Below are 16,937 nucleotides of genomic sequence, written 5' to 3' on the forward strand. Positions count from 1 at the left end.
CTTCTATTTCCTTACTAAGATTTCCTGTTTCTTTTTTTTTTTTTTTAATTTTTTTTTTTCCAACGTTTATTTATTTTTGGGACAGAGAGAGACAGAGCATGAACGGGGGAGGGGCAGAGAGAGAGGGAGACACAGAATCGGAAACAGGCTCCAGGCTCTGAGCCATCAGCCCAGAGCCCGACGCGGGGCTCGAACTCACGGACCGCGAGATCGTGACCTGGCTGAAGTCGGACGCTCAACCGACTGCGCCACCCAGGCGCCCCAAGATTTCCTGTTTCTTAATTGCATATTTTGACAATGCTTTTGATTCTGAAGAAAATCTTTCATATATCAATTCATGATAGGAAAATTAGTAAAATTAGTATTAACTTATGAAAAGTATCACGTTCAGTAAATATTCCTACCCTTTTAGCTAAGTCTTAAAAAGTTTTTCCTTTCCTTGGAATTTCAGATTTTGTTTGTTCAAATGCAGTGTGATACTTGTGAGAAAGCAAACCACACTGTCATTTTGGGGGTCTTGATTGTGAAATATTTGCCAAGTATTTTTAAAATTTTTTAAATGTTTATTTTTGAGAGAGAGAAAGAGAGCACAAGTGGGGAAGGGGCAGAGAGAGAGAGAGACTGAGAGAGCACAGAGCCCGACGAGGGGCTCAAAGTCACAAACCACAAGATCATGACCTGAGCCAAAGTCAGACACTTAACCGACTAAGCCACCCAGGCACCCCACCAAGTTGTTTTTTTTTTTTAAAGAAAGCCTCAGAGTTCAAAGTACCGTAAATCTTTGTATAACTCTTCCACCATTCAACCAATGAACACTGGCAAAAAACATAAGATAAATAAATTCATTGTTTTCTGTTTCTTTCAACAGCTCCATAAATGACAATGATTCATAACATTTACATGTATATACCAAGCCATCATACTTTTCATACTGGGAAGCAAGTCAATTAGGGAGACATTAGGCTCTTACCTTAAAATTCCAAGGAATCCACATTTTAACAGCATGGCTGGAGCACCACCTATTGTAATAGAAATTATTTTTTTTTTCATATCTAGAGGAAATTCTTTTTTTGACATATATAGATTTTTAATTATCTATGGTATGAATCTAATTTTGTAGGCTGAAAATTGACAACATTTCTATTTGATTTGGAAGTCTTTGAAACAAAATGTACCCAGAGTGTTAATTTGGCAATATTTCATATTGTACAACTCACCTAAAAACTAAAGAAGAATATATGTAGCTTTACTAATTTTGAATTAATCTTTAATATTGTTAGAAAGATCTTTTATGAGCAGTTGACTGGTGGCTTAATTAAAAAAAATTTTTTTTACTTGAAAAATTTTTAAATGTTTTTATTTATTATTGAGAGAGAGACAGAGCGTGAGCCAGGGAGGGGCAAAGCGGGGGACACACAGAATCCGAAGCAGGCTCCAGGCTCTGAGCTGTCAGCACAGAGCCCAACATGGGGCTCAAACCTACGAACTGTGAGATCATGACCTAAGCAGAAGTTGATGCTTAACCAACTGAGCCACTCAGGTGCCCCTTTTTTTTTTATAAAATATAATGTTTAGTCTTCATATCCTAACAAAGCTCCATAACTAAAGTAATTTATCTTTCTATATTTCCATCTGAAAATTGATATTTTGTGTGTAAGACACAAAGCCATTTTATAGCTACACACAGTTATAAGCTCAGATTATGTTTCAAAGTTATTTAAATATTTTGGTTGCCCATTTAATGCTGCTTTCAGGTAAGTGATTTTATCTATTCCTTTTTGGTTATTGAAAGGAAAATTTTCATCAATTTTTTTTCCAAAAAATTTTCAAAAATTTTTTGTTTGTTTGCTCTGTTCACAGCAAATTGCAATTGGCATTTATGATGAAATTCATAGCACTTCTTCCAGCCTCTTATTTTTTACTACTCTGGCCAGAGTACTGGCTTCCATTTGACTACAGGCCATTAGTATGCTTTCATTTTAACTTTTAAAATTTGTACATATTTATTTAATCTAGACTAATTTAATTATGATTAAAGTAATAAGTATTTATATTTAATTGCCAATTATTATTTCCTTCATATCACTGCAACTCACGTTGTCTTCATAAAATACCCAAATAAACCCATCGATGGCTTGACATCAGCTACATCAGTGATGTGATTACGTGTAACACTAGAAACAACATCTACACAGGACATGTACATTATAATACAAAAATAAGATCTATGCAGTGGTTGAAGTGAAATGTAGTCCTTCCAAAACAATAAAGTTGTCAGTAATGGCAAAATATGTCAAAACTGCTTTTTAAAAAAGTTTTATTTATTCATTCATTTAAGCAATCTCTACACCCAACGTGGGGCTTGACCTTATGACCCAGAGATCAAGAGTTGCACACTCTTTGAGCCAGCCAGTTGCCCCTACACTGCTTTTGTTTGTATATTTAAATTACCTACAATTAGATAAAGTTTAAATCAATTTCTCAGTTACACTAGCCTTGTGTCTTAGAAAGTTCAATTGGGTGGCCATATAGTATGTATTGGATATAGGACAGGAATGAGAGGAGCATCAGGAAAAACTGAATACAAAGTATCTGTCCAATATTACTAGGGACTGCAATAATCCAGGCTGCATATAAGGAAGATTCACTACAGCTGTGATGGTGGGAAAAAAAGTCAAAAATTTTTCATATATTAAGTAGAATTAGCAGGACATAATGGGATGTAAGAGACCAAAATTTCCAGAAAGACTTTTTAAAAAAAATTTTTTTACACTTGTTTATTTTTGAGAGACAGAGCACAAGTGGGGAGGGGTATAGAGAGAAGGAGACAGAATCCAAAGCAGGCTCCAAGCTCTGAGCTGTCAGCACAGAGCCCGGTGCGGGGCTCGAATTCACAAACCGTGAGATCGTGACCTGAGCCGAAGTTGGATGCTCAACCAACTGAGCCACCCAGGCGCCCCCAGAAAAACTTAAACACTGTAAGTGTACCTGTAAACTCCCATTTCAATTATTTAAAAAAAAAATTTTTTTTTTTAATGTTTATTTTTGAGAGAGGAAGACACACAGAGGACAAGTGGGAGAGGGGCAGAGAGAGGGAGACGCAGAATCCAAAGCAGATTCCAGGCTCTGAGCTGTCAGCACAGAGCCCAATGCGGGGCTCAAACCCACAAACCATGAGATCATGGCCTGAGCCGAAGTCGGACATTTAACCGATTGAGTCACTCAGGCACCCCTCAATTATTTACTCCTTAGCGTTTTTGTTCAATACTGGTATCCAAGAAGATGGTTTCCATGGTTCGTATTTGAATTAGGGCCAAGTGTGCTAATTATCTCCTATATTCATCCACTTTCTTCCATAATAAAATAATGACCATTTCTTTATTTGCTTATGTGCATAACTCAGAATGATGATTCCCCCGCCTTATTATGGATCTTCTGTTATGGCCAACTGGAGACCATTGAGATTGTGTGGCAATTTGGGGAAATCTTCCTTAAACACGCCTGGCTATCTCCCTTTCTTCCTTACTCCGTGTCTCCATTCTGCTGCCTGGATTTGGATAAAATGGTTTGGAGGACTTTGGAGCAGAGCCACAAAACCAGGCTTAGACTGCCACCTCCAGAATTCTAGGTGACAGAAAAATTTTCCTGTTTGAGCCAGTCATTCTGTCTCTGTCTTAAAGCCGAACATAATCTCTACTGATTCACCCAGGTTGTTGTATACTAAAAACAGCGATCACATGTTCCTATCTCACCTCAACCAAAAACAGAGCAAAGATTTTACATAAAGTGTTTATTCCCACCTCATCAAAAATTCAGAATACCTGCAAGGGTGAGACACTGATATTTCCCTCCTTAGGGACATGCTTTTCTGCTTTTTTAACAATTCAAATAGTGCCAAATGACATTTTGGAAGACTACATGAACTTTGGAGGAAAAGGCATTAGTGGCTGTTATTTGAGACCTTCCTTGGGGAAGAGGAGCTAAGATAATTTATAGAACACTGTAAAATAGGAACTTAAGTAAAATAAATGCTTCTAAGCTTGGGAAACATAAGCAGTGAGCATTAGCAGAAGATAGTGAAATTATCAAAGCCTGCTATCCTTGGCTTTTTTTTTTTTTTTTTTTTTTTTTTTCAACGTTTATTTTTATTTTTGGGACAGAGAGAGACAGAGCCTGAATGGGGGAGGGGCAGAGAGAGAGGGAGACACAGAATCGGAAACAGGGTCCAGGCTCTGAGCCATCAGCCCAGAGCCCGACGCGGGGCTCGAACTCACGGACCGCGAGATCGTGACCTGGCTGAAGTCGGACGCTTAACCGACTGCGCCACCCAGGCGCCCCTATCCTTGGCTTTTAAACTGATTATTCCCCCATGTCTATCTTTGGGAAGTTGAAACAGAAAACTGCTTTGAAGCAGGTGGAGAAAGAGGAGCTACAATCCATGAATGAACAGCGCTGACTTATCACTCCTAATTAGGCAACTTACAGTAATTCCATTCTGCAACTCACACTTCACAAATCTGGACTGCTACCTCCAACCTCGGGAACCCTAGGTTCTTTCAAGAGTGGAGACGGAACTCTAGCCTATTAGATGCCATATCCTGATTCATTCAAAATTTGCAGAAAGGGGTTACAATTTTCCTTACAAAGGGTAGAATTGAAACTAGACCCAAAGAAGAGTCTGAGGATTGAGGTCTAGGCTAGGATGTCTGTCCTTAATCTTTCCTGACCTTAATTCCTGACAGAACCAGATACATGACTTAAGTCCTTGGCACTGTAAGGATGAAGGTTTTTGCCCTAAAGCTTGGGATAAGTAAATACTCCTGTGAACTCTTAGACCCAAATTATCCCCTTCAGACATGTGATTGGCCCTTCTCTCACCTAGCCCAGAAACAAATATTGTAAGTACTTCTTCCATGAGCCTACTATTTACTAAATTTGCATTAGTTCCAATCATGACCTCTGACACTTTGTGATTTCATTTCCTGTCAGGATTTTGGGACCAAGAACCTTCTTTTAACCTAGAGATAGTTCTTCTACTGAGGACACGGAGATGAATCTGAAATGTATGTCCCTTCAAAGATCTGCCTGTTGAGTTAGAAAGGAAGACCAATAAAATGACACTTATAATGCCATACAACTAAGAGCTATGAAATAAGAGTAAAGGGGGCAGAGGTAGGTAGGCACTTAAAACAAACAGAATCTGGCAGGACTTCATGAAATAATATGAAGACTTCTATTTGGAGCAGACTAGATAACTTGAAAAATCCTACAAAATATCAGGAAATGCTCAGTAAAATAGAAAAATTATCTCAAATGCTGATAGATATTCTATAAATGTTATAGAGCTGAGTATCTGAGAATATTAAATCTGCATTGGGGCAAAAATGAAAAAGTTAACTGAAAAGGCAATAATGCTGGGGCTACTTGGGATGTTACAAAATGAATGGACCTGGAGACAAAAACAATGCTAGAAGCTACAAGGAGTAACAGACAAATCCATACACATAGTGGGAGATTTTAACACATCTCTCAGTAAAAAGTTCAAACAGATAGAAATTGCATGATCAATATGTTGATCTTATGAGCATATTATAAAAGCCATGTACTTAACAAGCACTGAATAAAATGTATATGGGTTGTTTAAAGATTGACCAAGTTAGAGAACCCACACATCCTGATTTCAAAACTTACTACAAAGCTATCATCAAAACTGTTACTGACATAAGTGATAGACATACACATTAACAGAATAGAATTGAGAGACCATAAATAAACCCATACACTATACTGTCAACTGATTTTGACAAGGAGGCCAAGACCATTCAATGGGGAAAGAACAGTCTCTTCAACAAATGATGCTGGGAAAACTGCATACCCTCATGCAGAAGAATAAAGCTGGACCCTTGTCTCACACCATATACAAAAAATAACCCAAAACGGATCGAAACTAAGAGCTGGTAGAATTCTTAGAAGAAAACATAGGAGGAAATCTTCATGAAATTGGATTTGACAGTGATTTCTTGGATATAACACTAAAAGCACAGGAAAGAAAAAATAGATGTGTTGGACTTCACCAAGATTAAAAACCTTTGTATATCAACAGTTACTATAAATATAGTGAAAATGCGGCCCTCAGAAACAAAGGAAATATTTCAGGTTATCTATCTGGCAGATTAATATCCAGAATATATAAAGAATTACTACAACTCTACAACAAAACAACAACCCAATTTAAAAAGAGCAAATGAGGGGCGCCTGGGTGAGTCGGTTAGGCAGCCGACTTCGGCTCAGGTCATGATCTCACGGTCCGTGAGTTCGAGCCCCGCGTCAGGCTCTGTGCTGACAGCTCAGAGCCTGGAGCCTGTTTCAGATTCTGTGTCTCCCTCTCTCTGACCCTCCCCCATTCATGCTCTGTCTCCCTCTGTCTCAAAAATAAATAAACGTTAAAAAAATTTTTTTTTTAATAAAAAAAATAAAAAATAAATAAATAAAAAGAACAAATGAATATATGTATCTCCCAAGAAGATATGCAAATGGCCAAAAAGCACATGAAAAGATGATCAATATTATTAATCATTAAAGAAATGCAAATCGAAACCACAAATAGATACCACTTCACCCTGAACAGGATGACTATTTAAAAAAAGAAAAAGAGGAGTGCCTGGGTGGCTCAGTCAGTTCGGCTTGGGTCATGATCTTGTGATTGGTGAGTTCCAGCCCCACATTGGGCTCTGTGCTGAGAGCTGAGAGCCTGGAGCCTGCCTTGGATTCTGTCTCTCTCTGCCCCTCCCCGCTCGCACTCTGTCTCTCTCTCTCTCTCAAAAATAAACAAACATTAAAAAAATGTTTTAAAAAGAAAAAAAAAATAACAAGGGTTGATGAAGACGTTAAAAAACAGCAACATTTGTGCATTGCTGGTAGGAATGTAAAACGGTGCAGTTGCTGTGGAAAACTATGATGATTCCTCAAAATTTTAAATATAGAATTACCATAAAATCCAACAGAGATTATAGAATTACCATATAATCCAACAGAGAGAGAGATAGAGTGTGAGCAGGGGAGGGGCAGAGAGAGAGGGAGATACAGAATCCGAAGCAGGCTCCAGGCTCTGAGCTGTCAGCACAGAGCCCGATGTCAGGCTTGAGTTCACGCACTGTGAGATCATGACCTGAGCCAAAGTCAGATGCTTAACTGAGCCACCCAGGCACCCCTAAAGATTTTATTTTTAAGTAATCTCTATACCCAATGTGGGGTGCAAACTCACAATCCTGAGATTAAGAGTCACATGCCTGAGCCAGCCAGGCACCTCAGTAAGCAGCTTATGTACAGCAATACAGAGATGAACACTCTGATATGAAAAAGAATGAGCTAAGGATATAAATGGAGATTTAATAAAACAAATGTGTACATGAAAATATATCTAAATTTATGACATGAGTAGAAACGTCACTAAATATTACGTATTAGCCTAAAAACTGGCAAACTTTTATAAAAATAATATCCATTGTACCATAAATTTTATGTGCTATCAATTCCAAGTTAATTTGGTGTAAAATAATCCATATACAACTTTCCTAGAGGGTATTTTATGTCCTTATTTAAAATAAATATGCCCTGGGGGCACCTGGGTGGTTCAGTTGGTTGAGTCTGACTCTTGATTTCAGCTCAGGTCATGACACCAAGGTCATGGGATCAAGCCCTGCACTGGGCTCCATGCTGAGCATGGAGCCTGCTTAAAATTCTCTCTTTCCCTTTGCCCCTCTCCCCTGATCATGAATTCTCTCTCTCCCTCTCTAAAAAAATTTTTAAAAAATAAGTATGTTCTAAGAAAATAAAAATAAAATAAAATATGTTCTTTAATCCGGCAACCATTTAAAAGAATATACTTCAGGGGCACCTGAGTGGTTCAGTCAGTTAAGCGTCCAACTCTTAATTTCAGCTCAGGTCATGATCTCACAGTTTGTGAGATTGTGATATCAAGCCCAGCTTTGGGCTCCAGGCTGATAGCATAGAACCTTCCTGGGATTCTCTCTCTCCCTCTCTCTTTGCCCCACCCCTACTCATACAATGTGCACATGTGCTCTCTCTCTCAAAATAGATAAACATTAAAAACAAAAACAAAAAATAAACAGAAAAATAAAAGAATACTTCGCAGTAATGGATAGAGTGAAAAAAATTTTATTTTCCATAGGATTAATTATATTAGCAAACAATAATTATGAATAGGCAAATAAAGTATTGTATTCTAAAAATGGGAATCTGGGCAGGTATTAATAATAGTAATTATGTAGAGGTATAATGGCTGATAGTCACAACATTTCAAGAAATAAGAAAAAACAGGTTACATACAAAAATAGGTCTCCCCAATTTTGTATAATTGAAGATGTGCCCTAAAATATAAATATGTAATATAAACAGCATTTTTAAGAGTATATATGATACTAGACACTGGCTAATTCTAACTAGTTGATAAAAGTTTGAAATTCAAGTTTCTTCATCCTTAGGAAGATAATAATTCCTCCTTTAATATTTGTACACTTAAAGATTATATATAAAGAGTGGTTAAGCCAAACCATTTCAGTTCAAATCCATGTTCCCCCTCTTGGAAGTTGGTGGGCCTTGGACTAGTTTTTTAACTTTCATAAGCTCTATTTTTCGTCTTTGTTATAATGGCAATATATTACCATACGCGCAGGGTTTTGTTGCTAGATTTAAATTGGTTAACTATATGAATCTTTTAGCACTGCACCAGACACATTAAGCATAAACATAATTTACTTAGTCCCCCTCCTTGGGGTAGGCATGTTGTCGCTGGAATAAAACCGACAATGATCGTTAGGGTGAACACGAATTGCATCTATTGCTTTAGCCAAAATCCCCCTATCATATCAGAGCTGTGATGGTTAATTTTACCTGCCACTTTGACTGGGCCATAGGTGTTCAGGTATTTGAACTATTCAGATAAACACTATTTCTGGGTGTGTCTGTGAGGGTGTCTTGTATGGATGAACACCTGAATCAGGACTGAGTAAAGCAGATTGCCCTCCCCTGTGTGAGGAGGCCACACCCAAGCCAGAGAAAGCCTGCATAGAATTAAAAAGCTGAATAAGAAAGAATTCTGTGTTTGTTTTGAAGCTGGGACATCAATCAGTCTCCTCCTGCTTTCTGACTCAGACTCCAATTGGAACTTAAACCATCATCAGCTTTAGCCTTCAAACTCCAACTGGCACTATATATGGTGATATATGTATCACTGACTCTCCTGGGTCTCCAGTTTGTCAAGTTCAGATCTTGGGACTTCTTGGACTGCCTACCTCTTTCCATCCTATTGGTTCAATAGATGATAGATAGATAGATAGATAGATAGATAGATAGATAGATAGACAGATGGATTGACATACATATATAGTACTCTACAGATTTTATCTATCTATCTACCTACCTACCTATCATCTATCTAATCTTTCTTTCTATCTTTCTATCTATCCTATTGGTTCTGTTTCTCTGGAGAACCCAGACTGATAAAAGAGCAAAAGAAATCTCAGGCATACAAGGGCTCAGCAATTCTGCCATTTACTGTAAGTGACCCACATAAGCTGTCTAAGGGAACTCTTAAGAAAGGGGATCCAGCCAAATGACATTTAAACATTTAAATCAGAACTAAGCTTTCACAGAGGAGGGGGATGAGGCGAACACCCAGCACTGATATTCCCACATCTCTGAACCTCCTCCAGTTCCTCTCAGAGTCTCGAGCACTTTCTTTTCTTGGGGACTTTGTGGTACCAGGAATTCTCTTTCCCCTGGTCTTTGCCATAGGAATGTGTTCTCATCTTTCAAACCGTAGTGTGTTTATTAATTTCTCTTACAGGCCTTTCTTATACCCATATTTAAATCAAGATCACCCATCATTGGTTCTCAAAAAAAAATCCTTCTTGTTCTTCATTATCACTCATCATAATGTGTCATTTTATGTTTATATTTGGATTTTCCTAAGTCCATCTCCAAAGGCCAAATAAAATGTCCATTACAGCATGATTGTTGACTTTTCAGTTATTCATCTTTAAAAGGAGTCAGAAAATTATGACCTATGGGGCAAATCTGGCCCACTGTCTTTTTTTGTTTGGCGATGGCCAATCACCAGAGTAAGAATAGTTTTTACATTTTGAGGTTACGGGGTTTTTCCATTTTTTTAAAAAATATCTTTATTTACTTTTGAAGGAGAGAGAGACAGAGCATGAGTGGGGGAGGAGCAGAGAGAGAGGGAGACACAGAATCCGAAGCAGGCTCCAGGCTCTAAGCTGTCAGCACAGAGCCCGATGTGGGGCTTGAACTCAGGAACTGTGAGATCATGACCTGAGCCAAAGCCAGACGCTTAACCGACTGAGCCACCCAGCCGCCCCTTGGGGTTTTTCCATTTTTAAGTGTTGGAAGAAATCAAAGGACAGTCCTTTGTGGAAGTTGAAAATTTTAAGATTCAATGTCATGTCAAATGTCATTGGACCATAGCCACACCCAATCATTTATATATCATCTATGGCTTCTTTTCATGCTACAACCTCAGAGCTCAGTAGTTGTGATCAAGAAGAGACCCCATGAAAAGGTGCCTGGGTGGCTCAGCCAGTTGAGCGACCAACTTCAGCTCAGGTCATGATCTCACAGTTTGTGAGTTCGAGCCCCACGTTGGGCTCTGTGCTGACAGCTCAGAGCCTGGAGTCTGCTTCGGATTCTGTGTCTCCCTCTCTCTCTGCCCCTCCCCCACTCATGCTATGTCTCTCTCTGTCTCAGAAATAAATAAACATTAAAAAAAAAAAAAAAAAAAGACCCTGTGGCTCACAAACTACAATACTGACTGTCAGGCCCTTTACAGAAAAAAATCTGCCAACTCCTGCACTGTATTCAGTAGGGAGAACAATGCCTGGCAGGTAATGGAATGGATTGGTCTAAGTCTGGTGTAGCACTTAGACATCAGGCATTTACCTCAAGTGCTAGACTTTTAAAAGCAATCATCTATATGTAGGCATAAATTTAATACAATATGACCCAAATAAGGAGACACTAGAAACAGAAGGGTAGAATAATTTTTTTAACCACATGATTTCAAAATCACGTCTAAGAAAGCAACTAGAGGTTTTCCACCAGGTAAATGAAAGAAAATTAAAAATTCAACAAAGGAGAGAAGTAAAGAAAATCACCATAGTGATGGTGGTAGAAGAAATCACAACATCTCTTGAGCAACAGGCATAAAAGGCATTAAGAATGGATAATATTTAAAAATTGTGGCCAAGGATAATGCAGACCCTTTCCTCCACAGTAAACACTCGGGAATAGTAAAAGTAAACTGAATGAAAATTTTTATTGGTGAAATCCATAATAATGGCATATGGGTGACACTGAATTATGAGGCATTAATGGAATATTTTCAGTCTTGAATGTCTACTCTGAGGCAATGTATTCTGCTATTTTATACAGAATATCTGCCCAAGAATACAGAAGAAGATGAAAAATGTAGTTTTCTCTGAATAGTCATTGTATAGGAAAGGGGACAGAATAACACTACTTTTGTACTTAGCACTATGTTTGTGTGCTATAAAAATAAACTTAACAAATACATTCCCCCCAATTCTACTTACACCTTTGACTTCATTTCCACATTGCCAACCTTGACCTTCTCATCCTTGAAACTAACAGAATTCCAGGAGTTAAAAGAGTAGGCTTCTCTGACTCTGGGAACAAAAAAAAAAACACTTTACAAGGTTAAACCATTAATATTTCCCCTGTCCCTCATAGCTGCACACACACAAAAAATCAGATGATAAAAAAGTACTAGTAAATGTTCTAATATTGACTACTTCAGAATTTTTGTTGTCTTTGCGAAATAAACGCAAACCTCTGATTAGTCTGTGATTATGTTTGGTGGTCTTAATATATACATTTAATTTTAAATTGTCATCTGTTTTGTGACATGCATACATGTAAAATTTTTTGCTATTGTTAAAATAAAGGATCACTGGTTCTTTCTTCATACATGCATAAAAAGATAATGAAGGGGCACCTGAGTGGCTCAGTGAGTTGAGTGTCTGACTCTTGATTTCAGCTCAGGTCATAACAGGGTCATGGGGATTGAGCCCCATGTCGGGCTAGCGTGGAATCTGCTCAAGATTCTCTCTCTCCCTCTGCCCTCTCCCCTGCTTGTGCTCGCTCTCTCTCTCAAAAAAAAAAAAAAAAAAAAAAAAAAAAAAAAAAAAAAGATAATGAAATCTTTGAGCCTGACCTATTTATTTATTTATTTTTTAATTTTTTTTTTAACGTTTATTTATTTTTGGGACAGAGAGAGACAGAGCATGAACGGGGGAGGGGCAGAGAGAGAGGGAGACACAGAATCGGAAGCAGGCTCCAGGCTCTGAGCCATCAGCCCAGAGTCTGACGCGGGGCTCGAACTCACGGAGCTCGAGATCGTGACCTGAGCTGAAGTTGGACGCTTAACCGACTGCGCCACCCAGGCGCCCCCTGACCTATTTATTTAAATAAAACCTTCAAGAGTCTGTGATTAACTTAAAGTAATACCAGTGATTATTTCAGAAATTACCTGTGACCCAATTTAACAATTAGGATAAAAGCAGACATACACTGTTGGCTAATGGGAAATGTTCCTTGCTCCTAAAAGTCACAAAAAATGATCTCTCATACTCTTTGCCCTGAATATTGTCATGCCTGCATATAATGTCTAAAACTCTGTCAGCCATCATGGTACCCTAGTCAACACTGAGGAATGCATAGTAAAAAACAGAAGAGAATCTGCGTCTCTGAATATTTCCTTTTGCTGATGAATCAAAAATCTCTGGAAACTCCTCTCCTCCCAAGAGCCTGTTATTTGACTCAGTATACTTCCTCATTGCTTCAGCTACTTTGGTATTCTGATTTTTGCTGAGTATATATCCTAACTACATCAAATAACTAAGGGTCATGGCCCATATTGGGAGCTAGAGAGGCAAAGATAAAACTGATTCCACCACAGCCATCACCCAGCTCGTGTCTGCTGGGGGATGAACACACACACACACACACACACACACACACACACACACACAGTCACTGCCTATCACTGCCCAGGTGTTACATCCTGCCCTACATGTTTTACAAATGCTTTGTGAAACCAGATACACCTAATGCATCCAATGTCAGGAGCAAGGAGTAGAGAAATTGCAAGAATATCCAAACAGCTAATAATCAGAAAAAAAAAAAAAAAAAAAAAAGGAAATGCAAACCATGATACCTACCAGAGTAGCAAACATTGTTTTAAACTGATGCCAAATGTTGTCAAGGATATAGAGAAAGCAGAACATTCATACAACTGTTGGTGGGAGTGCCAGTTGGTACACTTGTTTGCAAATGTATGTAGAAGAATTAAAGTTGAACACAAGCATATCCCTGACCAAACCCAAACAACTCCACTTCCAGTATATGGAGAAAGACATGTACAAGTATGATCATAATAGTCTGATGAGGAGCTCTGACTTCCCAACATAGTATTCCCAAGAACACATAATGAAGGATTTTCAATGAGGGGCCATGTTGGAATGCTCGTTTTATGTGGATCATGACCGGTACTACATGGCTGAAAAGTCTCCTTAAAAGAACTATGCTGGGCACTCTGAATTTGTTGTGTCCAAAGCAGAATTTCAAAGACAAGAAAAATCAACAGATAGAACTAGAAATGTGATTAAAGATCTCCAATTCAAAACGCCCCAATACAGTTTTAAAGAACAGGTAATTGCAATACAAATATATATATATATATGTATATATGTATATACATATCTCTTAAAAATAACACTATTATGTAATCTCACTCATAAGATGTCAATATTCTAAGTGGGAGCAAATGAAATCCAGCAGTGCATCAAAATACATGCAAAATATATATCAAAGTAAAATATATATATCAAATAAAATACATCAAAATTTATACACAATTAACCTGGGTTTATCCGGGAATGGGAAAAAGATTCAAGAGAATCTGTCAATATAAATTATCATGTTAACAAATTAAATACTAAAACTTGCAGGAAGGGATGATGAAACGACATTTGGTAAGACTCAGGAGCCATTTCGACTTAGCTACAACAAAGATTTTTACTCACGAGTAAGAGAAAACATTAGAAGGCAATTGTTTGAGAGCATGATGCTAACTGCCCATTCCCTCATAGCTACCAGGCAGGTTTGGTGACTGAAATGCCCAACTTTAGGGCCTCTAGTTATGGCAGCATTTCCCAATACAGTTTCATATCCCTAAGATGGAAATACATAATGGGAATCTGTATTTCCATGGCAAAGTTTGAGATACACCAACTTAAAGGAAGTTGAACAACTTTCTTCACTAGAATACTCTTTAGTTTTCCAATAAATTGATACGGTGCGTTTGATTTTTCCTTGAGAGATTTAGTAAGTGCTACTTCATAAGCTTCTTTAACCAGGGATTCCCACGATTTCTCAAGCACTATTCAGTACTGGTAATTTTTGACACATAACTTCAGAAGTTCTGGGACAATTTTAGTTGTATAAATGGTTTCTGTATATTGGCTTAGGGTTTGTTATTTTGATAGCTTCTTAGTTCAGTGTGACAGGGACCATGTAGATACTGGGGAAAACAAGGCATAGGTCTGGCCCTCCATTTGGCCAGATGCATCTTGGTTTTCTCCAAGACACTTTAAAAGGCATTTTCCAAGGAACAGAGCTTCAGGCACATTCTACAAGTTCTGATACACAATTTCATCATCACTTTTTGAACAACCTATAATTGTTTCAATTTTCTCTTTAATTCAGAACTTATATATACATATGATAGGACTACATTTTCAAAAGTAGTTGGCCAAGTGGTTGTATAATGGACCTTTATGATGGGGAGCTCTAGCAGTCACCATCGGAATCAAATGAGCAAACTTAGTTTTGGCAAGTGACTCTGGTGTGTTGCAATATGAAGTACCTATCACCACCTATGATGTATTTGGCCAAAAATGTTTAAGCTTCTGGCTCTAACTTGACTTTATCAGAGATACAAAGGACAGAGGCACACTTAAATTTCACCACGAGGGAAAAAACAAATCTAGAATGCATGGGATTCTACAAACCAGCTTTCCTTAATTTTCAAAAAGTCTATTCAAGGGGGTGCCTGGATGGTCCAGTCGGTTAGGCATCTGACTTCAGCTCAGGTCATGATCTCACGATTTGTGAGTTTGAGCCCTGTGTCAGGTTCTGTGCTGACAGCGTGGAGCCTGGAGCCTGCTTTGGATTCTGTGTCTCCCTCTCTCTCAAAAATAAATGTTAAAAAAAAAATTTTTTTTAAGTCTGTTCAAGATTAAAATCTAGAGACATGAAAACCAAATGCAATGCATGAATATAGACGAGATGCTCATTAGAAAATACAAAGCAGGGGCACCTGGGTGGCTCAGTCGGTTGAGCGTCCGACTTCAGCTCAGGTCATGATCTCACAGTTCATGAGTTCGAGTCCCGTGTCAGGCTCTGTGCTGACAGCTCAGGGCCTGGAGCCTGCTTCAGATTCTGTGTCTCCCTCTCTCTGTCCCTTCCCCACTCATGCTCTGTCTCCCTCTGTCTCTCAAAAATGAATAAATGTTAAAAAATAAAAACAAAAAATAAAATAAAAAGAAAATACAAAGCAATAGGGTAGCTTGCGAGTACTGGGACATATAAAGTTAATATAAAAGAATATTACAGAATTATTGATAATTTTCCTGTATGACCATGGTCTTAAAGGCTGTGCTTATTCTTTAAAAATCTTTTTTGAGAGGAAGCACGAGCAGTGGAGGGGCAGAGGAAGAGGGAAAAATCTCAAACAAGCTCCACACTCAACATGGAGCATGACATGGGGCTCAATCTCACAACCATGAGATCATGACCTGAGCCAAAATCAAGAGTTGGACACTTAACTGACCAGCCACCCAGGCACCCCAAGACTGTTCTTATTCTTAAAAGATGCATGCTAATATGTTCAGGAAGTGTCATAATTTCTACATCGTAAGTCAAATGACATGAGTATACATACACATATGTACGTATAAATTCATAGAGAAAACAAATATGACCAAATGTTAACAATTATTGATTCTAAATAGAATATATGGATATTATACTATTCTTTAAGTTTTTCAGAGTGTCTGAAATTTGTCCTAATAATATCTGGCGAAAGAATTCCCAAATGCACAATTTGTTTCTTTTTAATATGTAATTTATTTGAAATGTGGACAGAGAATTTTAATTACTGGCTACCTCTCTGTTGGGATTCATTACAGGCAAATTCCTTTACACCCCCTGCGCTTCAAGAGGTACATTCCCAACATCTTAACGCTTTCTAAATCCACATTTCTTTTCAGCCTTCATTTTTTATGCAGCTTAAGGGATAAACTGAATAACAATCCTTTGGAGTTGTTTTTCTAAATTGTATCCATAATGGACTATCTGAAATTTAGATGGATGAGTGGTTATGAAAACTTTTCTAAATTCATTACACCAATGAGCATTCTCTTCCTAAGAATTCACTGTAGTAATACTAATGATGAGGATAATAAGAACAATAGCAAGTTTGTATTGAGCATACGCTACATGCCAGATATTCTTCCAAAGATCAGATGCATACTAAACCCACCCAATCTCTGCAACAGGACAGAAAGTTACTATCACTAGCATTTTAAAGATGATGCCCAGAGGGGAGGAGCATTTTGCCCGACATCCCAAAGGTAGTAAGGAAGTGGAATTGTGATGACAGGGAGTATGGTTTGTGCCATGAGGGAGGGATTTCCTACATTTGCTACATTGATAGGGTTATTCTCTAGGAGGAATTCACTTAAGTTTTATAAAGATTGGATGAGGACAGACTTCGGCTCAGGTCATGATCTCATAGTTCATGAGTTCGAGTCCCACGT

The 16,937-nt window shown here is 38.1% G+C and overlaps 1 long non-coding RNA gene across 1 annotated transcript; it reads right to left on the reverse strand.

Moving 5' to 3' along the window:
* Positions 1-696: 696 nt before the first annotated feature.
* Positions 697-11,751, reverse strand: LOC123578831. Its single transcript, XR_006702528.1, has 2 exons — positions 11,631-11,751; positions 697-1,019 (listed from the first exon to the last, which is right to left on the reverse strand). It is a non-coding gene; the product is annotated as an uncharacterized LOC123578831 (long non-coding RNA).
* Between the last annotated feature and the right edge of the window lie 5,186 nt (positions 11,752-16,937).

This window comes from Leopardus geoffroyi, chromosome E2 (genome assembly GCF_018350155.1).
Source record: "Leopardus geoffroyi isolate Oge1 chromosome E2, O.geoffroyi_Oge1_pat1.0, whole genome shotgun sequence".
NCBI classification, from domain to species: Eukaryota; Metazoa; Chordata; class Mammalia; order Carnivora; family Felidae; genus Leopardus; species Leopardus geoffroyi.